This window comes from Dromaius novaehollandiae, chromosome 4 (assembly GCF_036370855.1).
Source record: "Dromaius novaehollandiae isolate bDroNov1 chromosome 4, bDroNov1.hap1, whole genome shotgun sequence".
NCBI classification, from domain to species: domain Eukaryota; kingdom Metazoa; phylum Chordata; class Aves; order Casuariiformes; family Dromaiidae; genus Dromaius; species Dromaius novaehollandiae.
Genome location: NC_088101.1, coordinates 8,633,337 through 8,644,014, shown reverse-complemented (window position 1 = coordinate 8,644,014; position 10,678 = coordinate 8,633,337). Strand labels below are relative to the sequence as shown.

General features: G+C 41.2%; 1 long non-coding RNA gene across 1 annotated transcript in view; it reads left to right on the top strand.

Moving 5' to 3' along the window:
* The first annotated feature begins 3,439 nt into the window (after positions 1–3,439).
* Positions 3,440–10,678, top strand: part of LOC112984718 (uncharacterized) — a 64,336-nt gene continuing 57,097 nt past the window's right edge. The window contains exon 1 of the long non-coding RNA XR_003259570.2: positions 3,440–3,487. This is a non-coding gene — a long non-coding RNA (uncharacterized LOC112984718). The remainder of the gene's footprint in view (positions 3,488–10,678) is intronic.

Here is a 10,678-nt window from a genome sequence, read left to right as displayed (position 1 = left end):
TTTCTTTCTCTGTTCAGAACCTTCAGTTTTATCCAAGTCTTTTTTCCATGAAGCCTTCATCTGAAGTTTGAGAGTCATTAGCACTACATGTCCTTTCTACTTTCCTGAGATTGTTTCAATGAAAATATTCCAAAAACTGTTTGAAGGAGCTGAAAATATATTACACACCGATAACAACTTGATAGGGGGATTGTTATACAGGAAACCTTATGAAAGGCTGCACTGAGTTCCCAAAGGGCCACAAAAGCAGGCCTCTAATTTAGGGAAATTCAGACTTAGGAAGATGGCTTAAACAGGAGATAGACCACTGGAAAATGGGGTACAAATAGACAGCAGGCACAAACAGATGTGCTACCCTCTAAAGTTATAAAGAATGAACTACACTTCAAAAGGATGTTAAACTGCGTAGGAAATTGTTTATTGCTTTCACAACATTGTATAAAAGAGCATGCATGCAGCCTGGAATTCATAAAGAAACTTTGGAAACTTTCTGTTGCAAGGTATCTAGCCTAAGGAGAGAACAGGTTCTCAAAGAATAACATCAGACAACATCACCAGGGAAACAAAGTTACTATTAAATTCTGTGTGTATCTGTTCAGACCACTTAAGAAAACAAAGTCACTATCCATAGATATAGCAGCTTCAGTACACAGACATAATGATTGCAAAGTATTTGTTTTTTGTGTAAAAATTTTCATAACAAAAACAGACTACAGATCTGCCGCACATGTAACAAAAATATTAATCGACTAGTCTTCTAGAACAGAAATGCCTTTTTTTCAACCACCACTGTATGGCTTAACAAGAGAACATAAACAGAAACAACTACAGAAAACAGATACACTCTCAAGTATTTGACAAGATACAAATTAAAAAAAAGTATCGTACCTCTTAAAGACTCCCATCTAGGAAAAAGAATAAAGTTAGGCTATGTGGAAGCCATGATATAAAGTACCAGGGTACACCACGCTGGCAAAACCACGTGCATGTTTCATGTTTTTATACTACCAGGAAATTCTGCTACTGGAGAACACCTCAGTATGATAAAATGACCAGCACAGCTGCATTGAGAAATATCACCACAAAAAACAGCATGTCAACAGGCCACCACTGAATGGATCAAAACAATTTACAGGGGCATTATTTCAGTATGTAATACTAACACACAGATATGAACTGTGAAATCAGAGAACAGAGGAGAAAAGCTCAAATATCCCTTCCAGAATTGGGGCAGCAAGGAAAGAATAAAGAAGGGGGGGGGGGATCTATATTGAAACAACCTGAAAAACCTAGACTACCACAAACTCCTTCCAAACAGGGAATTGAGAGCCAAGCTTTCTGTTACAGCCTACAACATAAGAGCCATAAGTAGGATAGTAAAAAACACAGATTTCAGGTCTACAGAAGTACCACCACAAGGCCAATGGGCTATGGTACCTACAACAGCAGCCTGCATGCCCCACAGCACTTGGGGAGGGGGGGGGGGAGAGGAGGAGCAGCTTAGGCTTCAAGTGACTGTTAAGGCTGCTCTTCTACCCACAGGTGGGGCTTTCTCAGGAGAAGCTCCAGGAGAGGCAGCAAAACAAGCTCAGCCACCGGGCACACAACAACACTACAGGAAGGCCACCCTCACTCCTAACCCTCCACCCTACATAGCACCATCTACGAGAAAGTTCAGCCCCAGCCCCACTTCGCACCCCCCCCCCCCAAACGCGGCACCACCTACGAGAAGGTTCTGCCGTGGCCCCGCCCCCACCAGCACTCCGCGCCCCCCCCCCCCCCACGCGGCACCACCTACGAGAAGGTTCTGCCGTGGCCCCGCCCCCCCAGCGCTCCGCCCCCCCACGCGGCACCACCTACGAGAAGGTTCTGCCGTGGCCCCGCCCCCCCAGCGCTCCACCCCGCCCCCGCGCGGCACCACCTACGAGAAGGTTCTGCCGTGGCCCCGCCCCCCCAGCGCTCCGCCCCCCACGCGGCACCACCTACGAGAAGGTTCTGCCGTGGCTCCGCCCCCCCACGCGGCACCACCTACGAGAAGGTTCTGCCGTGGCTCCGCCCCCCCACGCGGCACCACCTACGAGAAGGTTCTGCCGTGGCCCCGCCCCCCAGCGCTCCGCCCCCCCACGCGGCACCACCTACGAGAAGGTTCTGCCGCGACACCACCCCGCCCCCGCGTGGCGCCACCTACGAGAAGGTTCTGCCGTGGCCCCGCCCTCCCTCCGCCCCCTCCCCTCGCGTGGCAGTACCGACTAGAAGGTTCTGCACCGCCCCGCCGCCAGCGGTCGCTCTCGTTCCTTGCCGTTCGGTGCTGTGTTACTCACTGCTGCATGTCTCCATGCACCACGCGTGGCCCTGATGGGCTCTGGAGATGCCCCTCATCCACCCTCACCCTTCTCTACATGCGTGGCGCTAGCCCCTCCATGATGGCAGTTGGGTAACTGTTGCCTCCCCCCCCACACGCGGCAGTTGTTAAGGGGCTGCTGCTGCCTCACGGACTTTTCCAACACACTGGGATTTTAATGCCAGGTATCAAAATACAGTAAAAATAATATGCTTCCCCCCCATGCTTCTTTAAGAGGCTTTTTATAAGTGGTTCTTAGTAAGCTAATTGGGGGGGGGGGGAATGGTAAAAAACACATGCCCCAGGATGCCCCATTCCAGGGACCATGGTGCCTGTGACACCACTGAACTCTGCTGAAGAAATTGCACCCTGCAAACAGCCAAAAGAGGCAGGAGATTTGACCTCTGTTGCTCTTCCTAAATTATAGAAACCTGCAGGCATATTTACCTCCTGTTACCAGCGGGTACAGAGCTGGCAGTCTTGTGGCGTAGCAATTCTGGGGTGCATCCACTTGTAGAAAAGTCGCGTGTATGCACACTTAACAAATTTCAGCCTGAAACAGGTTTAGATACTGAATGTCTGAATGCAAAAAACTGGGAAGTTCATTACACTGGTTCCACATAGGAACTAAAACAAGAAAATACTTCACTGTGCAATGGCAGTAGAACTGCAATGACTATAGTACTATGAATAGTTTTTGGGTTTTGTTTCCAAACCTTGGGGAAGTGTTCTTTTATAAATCCTTGAGGAGGTAGTTTTTTACTTGCTTGCTGTGTTTTGACTTCCATGCTGAACTGAAATTTCAAAAATGGCGATGGCAAGCTAATAATGACAGATCATTAAAATTCACATTTTTCTACTCACAATGGATGAAGCTAGTAAAACATTTTTGGGCTGAACTCAGGCCAAATAACTCAGTAATGTGTGATTTACAGGATGTGCACATAAGCTCCTACCTACTGCAGCAACCTGAAAAGTGAGTTTCTGGCAAGAAACACCTCACATGAGCTGAGACAGTGAAGAAAGTGAGCGATGAAAATATCTCTGGCTTTGTGTTTTTTCTCCAGGTAGAGAAATTATAATACTCTCCTAGAAGACACTGGCTTTATGAAAGAGTAAGAAGCAGGAAACCATGACTTTGAGCTTGTGAGTCACCAAATCTAATATATGAATTATGTAATTTTTTATAAATAATTTAAAGTTAGAAATTTAAAGTTCTTACATACTGTTAGGAGTTCATTCCTCCGAAGGTTAAACTATATGAAGTACTGTGAATTCTTACAGATTTTACTAGATGTTAAATGTGCTCTACTTCTAACAGTCTATGAGGCTGGGTCATTAAGAAATCCGTAAATTTCCGGGATGTGTTTCCTCACTATCCACTGATTTGCACACTTCAAATCCAGAAGTGCCAGCAGCAGTTCCATAGTTTGGGTATTATTCTTGATCTACAGTTTTACAGGACCTGTATAAAGAGGTTAGGGTTATACTGGTCTATAAATAGCAGAGGTGAATAGAAAGTAGGCCTGGTCATGTGCATGTTTCTAGTGGATTAAGAATATGAAGGTATTTTTCTTATTGGTGTATTCATACTTGTACAAATCATCGTGAGGATGCAGTTACACTAGAATCCTTTGTCTGCAATAATGTACACTTCAGTGCAGGAAGAATGGTATTAACATCAAGGTGTTCTATACGGTTGTTAGTGTTTAATTTGGATCATCATTTATAGTGCTATAACTTAATATATAAACAAGCACTTGGAAAAACTCACAACTTCATTTTTTGTATTAAGTTTGTACATTCATTTTAAACATTTTAATGATAATTACAGAGACTACTCTTTTGTCTTTAAATTCTGTTGATTGATAAACCTTGACCAATGCATGTTTTCCAATGTATACTTTAACTATAGAAGCCAAAATTTACCTACTACATATTAGAAGTTGGTAGATAAGAAAGTATTCAAACAAAAATGTTATTTAAACTGCCTGATATGTCATCTGTCTTAGCATAGCTGAAAATTCTGAGCATGAGAAAAATAACTTTGTGCGGATCTGTCTTTTTTAAATTTTTCTTTAGGAAAATAATTAAAATAACTTATGTCTCAGCTGATTTATTTTAATACACTAAAAATAAGTCGTCATAAGTTAATAGCCTGAGATACTTTAACTTTTAATGATTGAAATTTCTGCTAGGATCCCATGACTCTAACTCAGCAAGGCAGCTTTAACTATAATCAGATAGTTTTGTTACTTAAAAAAGATACTTAAAGGATACACTGAATCTCCTGATTGGAGATTATGATGGTAAAAAAAATAGCTTTAATGTAGTGGGTTTGGGTATTGATGGATCTAAATAAAAAAAGAGAGCTATGTGTAATTCCATCTGTGCCATCTTCAACTATTCTTCAGATGCTGTAAACTAAACCAGGTTATTCAGATGCTGTTTCTCAATTTCTTCATGTTAGCAGTGACTTGATCAGAATTACTGAATATTTGTGAAGTGCTTAAAAATGAAGAGAAATATTTGCTGGACACAGTACTGAAAAAAAAAGTTGTTTGTAAATACCCTCAGTATTTGCAGCTCAGGGAAGAATACTGTTACCACGAAATCCTCTAGGCAAGTATGGGAGATACCTGCAGTCACTATACCAAGTTGGAATCATAAATGACATACTATAAAATATGTTCTCTGTATAACTGACTTAAGGAAAACTACCTAATGTTAAAGAATTCAAAACAGCAAGAACCGCTTTTCACATAAAACCACCTATAGTTAGTAATTTTGGATTTGTGGACTTGGCAATAGTAAATCTGTACCAACAGGTTGTAAGAAGCAGAAGGGTTATGGGTAGCAACTGAGTTGCATAATTTTTAAATGTTGGATAAATTTAGACAGGGGCTCTCTCTTGTATGCTTTCTACTGCATTTCTCACAGAGTTTGCATTCTAAATTATTTTCCTTCTAGCGCATGTTTGCCAGCATCCTAAACCAGATGGTAGTGCCCAGAGAGCCGTTGTTTAAATGATGTGGATAGAAACCAACAATTCTGCTGAAGAGCATTAAAGGAAGATACAGTCAAATTTCATTCCATTGCTCAGCAAGTCCAGACCTGAGTACACTAAGATCACACATATCACTAGTAAATAACCAGCAAAAGAACCATTCAACTGACTTGGCAGGTGCAGGATTCAGCACGGTATTTTTATTGCACAAGCATACTCTTGTAGGAAGTGTCATGTGCATTTTCAGTTATTTTTAAGTAAGGAAAAACGTATTTCAAGAAATCGACCATGATCCAGACAGGTGACAAGAACACCTTAATCCCACAACAGTGCATTTCTTAGAAGCAGGAATTGGCTATGCAGGAACATGGACAAGTATGTCCTTGCAGTCTCCTTGACTTCCTTTTTCTGATGCCTAAGCTTGCAGCCAATTAGCACATGCAGCACTGAAAACCACTAGGGCTAGAAGGCAGAGGGTAGTAACGTTTTAAGGGGTTTTCCTTGGGCTCTGAGTAAAGAGCATAGGATGAGAGAAACAAGCTGTCACTCTGTCGGTATCTCATGCATCAATCCAGTTGCTCCAATTTACCAGCATCGGCTTTCCAAATCTCGGGCAGAGCAGCAGAAAGTGGAGGGAAGTCTTCATGGCAGCAAAAATGTTCTCCTCAGGCTGGTGTTAAGTTGCACTGACAGTTGATGGTTCCACAGGAAAATATGCATTATCACAGGCAAAATACCATGCAGAAGTCACTGGTTAAGAGCAAAGGGGAAAAAGGGGGGGGGGGAGGGGAAGGGAGTGTCTTCAATTTTTGCTATATAGTCTTTTCAAGCAAAGAAATTCCGGAAGAGACTGATAGAAGACGAGTTTGGGGGAGAGCAGATGTCTAGTGCCAGTGGTGCAAGAGCCATTGAAATGACGTTATTTTCAGACTGTGTGTGTAAATCACAATGTAGCTGGGCAAAAAGCAGTTTTTCCCTGATTCAATGAGATCACGTATTTCACTCATTTTTTTACAGCTCTTTATAGAATACAATGATATCACCCTCTTCACATGAGGAAAATGAGACACACTAGAAACTTGTTGTTACTTGTTATTAAGAAACAAGAATTCCACAAGGTCAGCTTGCCCAGATCTAACTACCAAAGATGCCAAAAGAGACCTTCAAAATGAGTTCACTGAAGGCCTGACAGAAATTTAATTCAAGACTATGGGGGAGTATCAAATGTACCTCCAACTTCATACTGCTAGAAATGGGGACTGATACCAGTAAAGTTCTGTTATCAACTCCTCCTCAAATAGGAGAGACCAATGCAAAACACTCAATAAATATGTTAGTGTAGTAAAAAGGCTACTGAAAATATATGTCCTTAGACCACAGTAAATGCACCAGGTGAACACAGTTAAACTTTAAAGACTCACAAAGAAGAAAATTGGCAGAAGGACCATGACGAATGAACACTAATACAGTAGGGAACAAAAGCATTGGTACAGCAGTATGATCCAATGTGGTATATGAGAAAACTTAAATCAGTTTTCAGTTTTGTAGTTGCTACTATGGCAAATGAGGATGAATAGTATCCCAGAAAAAACTGCATAAAGTACCTCTGTTAACAAGCAGACTTGCTTAAGATTACAGCACAGAAAAGAAAGCCATCAAGAATGCCTCTTCTAGTATATCGTGACAGGAGACATTGTCTAAAAGCAGGATACCCAACCACTTACTAGATTTCCTGTGCAACAGTATGTCAAGCATTAAATTTGTCATTTTACAAAAGGGTAGTCTGGCTATCGAAGGAGTTAATAAGAGCAAGTCAGAAAATGAACCGTTGCCTTTTAACACCCATGCTCACGTGTAGTCTACAAGACAACTGTTAGGTACATTTAATGCCATGAAAATATGATGAAGTCTTTATGGCTGCAGCAGGTGCATGAGGGATACACACTATTCTTTACTTCCAAAGGGAATATTATGCAAGGACAGACATCATATTAGAATATAAGAATTAAAGGATTCATAAGAGCATTAAATCCCTGAATGTGAATGAGATGCTTCCAGAAAACTCCAAAAGCATTAATCCAGGCTGCCTGTTCATGAAATAAAGAAGCATCCATTGGGACGCTGTCCCAAACACCACAAAAATTGACTAGCATGACTAATTAGAAAAGCAGTGATTATAGAATGTTAATTCTTACATTCCTTTTTTCTCCCCAACATGAAAAAAAAAACAAAACACGTATGACTATCCAGATGCTTGGTCAGGTACAACATAGTAGTACAGCAGCAAAATGTTGACTAAAGAAGCAGCAGCAGGCATAAGCTTAAAAAAAAAAAAAAGAAAAGAAAAAAGCTTAAACAGGAAAAAGCCCTTGTTTCCTATGCCAGGAGATGCCTGTGATTTGTGTTGTCCACCTGACTCCACTGGAGTGTTGACCCAGCTTAGCTTGTTCACCCAGGCACAAGCAGAGACTGTCTTGCTTCAGGAAGTTAAAACACGTTGATCTTGTCTTTGCCTCTGAAAGTCTTCCGGTGTATGTGGTCTACTTAATATATAACACAGGCTCTTCTTAGAAACAAGCCAAATATTTTTTTCGTTTGAGGTCATGGTAGAGTATTACTGGCCACTCACATTTATTCTGAATAGTGCAGCATCTTACTTTGTCTAGCTTTCTTCAGAAGTTTATCTTTAGCTCTTCAGCATAAGTATGCCGGATAATGTAATTAATGTCTGAATATTCAGAAGAAACTTGTTGCCCACAGCCAGACCCTCTGTGGTGGAACCTGCCGAAAGTGAATTGTGAAATACGGCAATTGTTTATATTCATTAGGCTCAAAGAAGACATAGTGCTAAATGCACCAGTGTAATACAGAAAAATTTGACTGGCTTCAGAGGAGTATTTTGATTGAGTTAGTCTAACCACAGATAATTTATGAGCCAAAGTCTCAGTTTGCTTCCATGCACTAAAGTGTGCAAATTATAGTTATGCTTACAACAAGCCTACACTAGCAGTCACAGAATAACTCTCTAGCTCCACAGAAGTTTTATTAAAATGATGATATAAAAAATTAAATATCTCAGCATTTTTCCCATGATTAACATTTTCTGTGAAGAAATTTTTTTCTCAAAATGAGATGATTCTGCTTTTATTCTCTGTCAAGTCAGTTATGCTAATTTTAAAAGTAATTTATTTTTGTTATGACTGCTATTTGTACTAATTAGCATGTGTTTCTTTCCTTACATTACCATGTGATTTTTTTTTTTTTAAAGAGATCTACAATTTAAAGATAAAATGCAGTGTAGCATTTACAGGCACTATTTGAGGTGGGGCAGCATGCAGCGACATGCCATACCAGCACTGTTTTCCTTCTTTGAGGAGAAAATATCACCACAGCTGGGCAGAAGGTGCTCCACCCAGAATGCTTCCCCTTCCCTAAGAAGTCCCTGCACTTGCCATCGCTACTCAACTGAGGAACATCTCCCACGGAGTTGTGAGCCCATCAGGCAATGCTGCAATCCCACAGCTTCTGCCACACAGAAGGGCAGGAGCTTTTGTGTGAGGCAGCTGCTCTGGCTCATAGATCTGCTGGTTTTCCAGTTCCCCACCACACAGTACACCCACCTCCCACACAGGAAGGTGGTTCATGATTCACATGTCGCATTCAAATTACCAGCAAACCACAAGCCCTTCTCTGCTTCCAGCTCCCAGTGCATACATTAGGCATGCTCCTGTCTGCATGGTGGCACCAGTCTCTCCTGCGTGCCCCCATTTCTGTATGTTATGAGGAGTGGCAAGTGCTGTCCACCCACTCTCTGAACGCACTCACGGGTCCACTGAGAGGTAGCTACAGAAGCAGGATTTCCTACCTCCACCGGCTTCCTGACTGCGTATGAAAAGGAAGCACTCACCTCCCTCACATGAGGAATATTGCCTCTGTGAGAGACTGGTGTTCCTGGCCTCCACAGGCGGTTGTCCCCTAAGCCCTGCCCTATAAACCCAGATACTGCACTTCTTTTAAGCACCGATTATATGATAGGAATAGCACCGTTCTTAACATAAATGAAGTAGATTCTTTCAAAGTAGTTTAAACAGCTTGTGAAGGACTAATTCTGCCCTTGGCTTACATGATCAAAAAAGAAAAAAAAGCTTTCTGTTGTGCTAATAGCAATATGGACATTGTGCTCTATGGATATGCAAGGTAAATGAAGAAGGAAGAGAGGAATTCAGTGGTCAAGATTGTTTCATAATGCAAGACCATTTGAACAGAGCATGTGAGAAAAAGCAACCAGAGAGATGCTGTCAGAATAACTGCTTTTCTTTTCCTGTTTCAAATCATTCCAAATAATAATGGGTGACACAGACTGTATTACGAGTTAAGCATACTGAGTGTATTTTTGCAAGGGCTGATTATGTAATACTTTCAAAACATTCCTCCCCAGTCTCTTAAGAGAAAAAGTGAACATTTGATTGTTTTAAGGGATATCATGGTATGCCTATTGTAAAAAGTCTGAATAAAATGAAAAATGCTCCAAGGGGTGAGATGGATGGATCCTGAAGATTATCCAGTTTAAGTTTGAAAAAAAAAAAAACCCTACAAAAACAAAACCACACATACTTCTTATTTACTGTAAGAAAACAGCTTGTATGAGTAAATTATTTATGAATAGCATTGTGTTTCTTTACTAGTGAATTATATATATTTGTTTTCAGAGCATTCTATTCAAGGCTTAAATGAATTCCTCGCATGGCAGCAGTTTACTATGTTTCTCTGCCTTCTGAGAGCTTGGAATTGTGGGGAGATGCCACTATTTGATTTAAGGTAGTTTGAGCTGTTGGCATTAAAATACTGTAATCCCAAAGTAACAGACTTCTACCTGGTGGGAAGAAATTTAAGAACCTAACTTGATTTCCTGTGAAACTTACAGCTTGATGAAGAAGAAAGGCATCCCCAAATTGGAGCCTTTAAGCTCTGAATAGGTTCCCTGCAGCATCACAAATGTGCTGCATCTGGAAGGTAATTATCTTATAGAAACATTTCCAGAGAAAAAACACATATATACACATCAAGACATCTAACCATATAATATGTTCACAAATAATATTCTGCACAAGAATACCACCTTTGAAAATTATTAGTGATCACACAGGTAGTTTGCCTTTTCCAAGCTGCATTTTAATCCTAAGGCATGATCAGTAGTTGCACTGTCAGAAACTATGCTGCTGAAGAACTGGTACAGCCTCTCCCTCACATGTCTGGCTCACCTTCTGCTCACCATGCCAGCATCTGTTCCTGTCCCTTATTTCACTAATGTTACAACCCATGTTCCCACG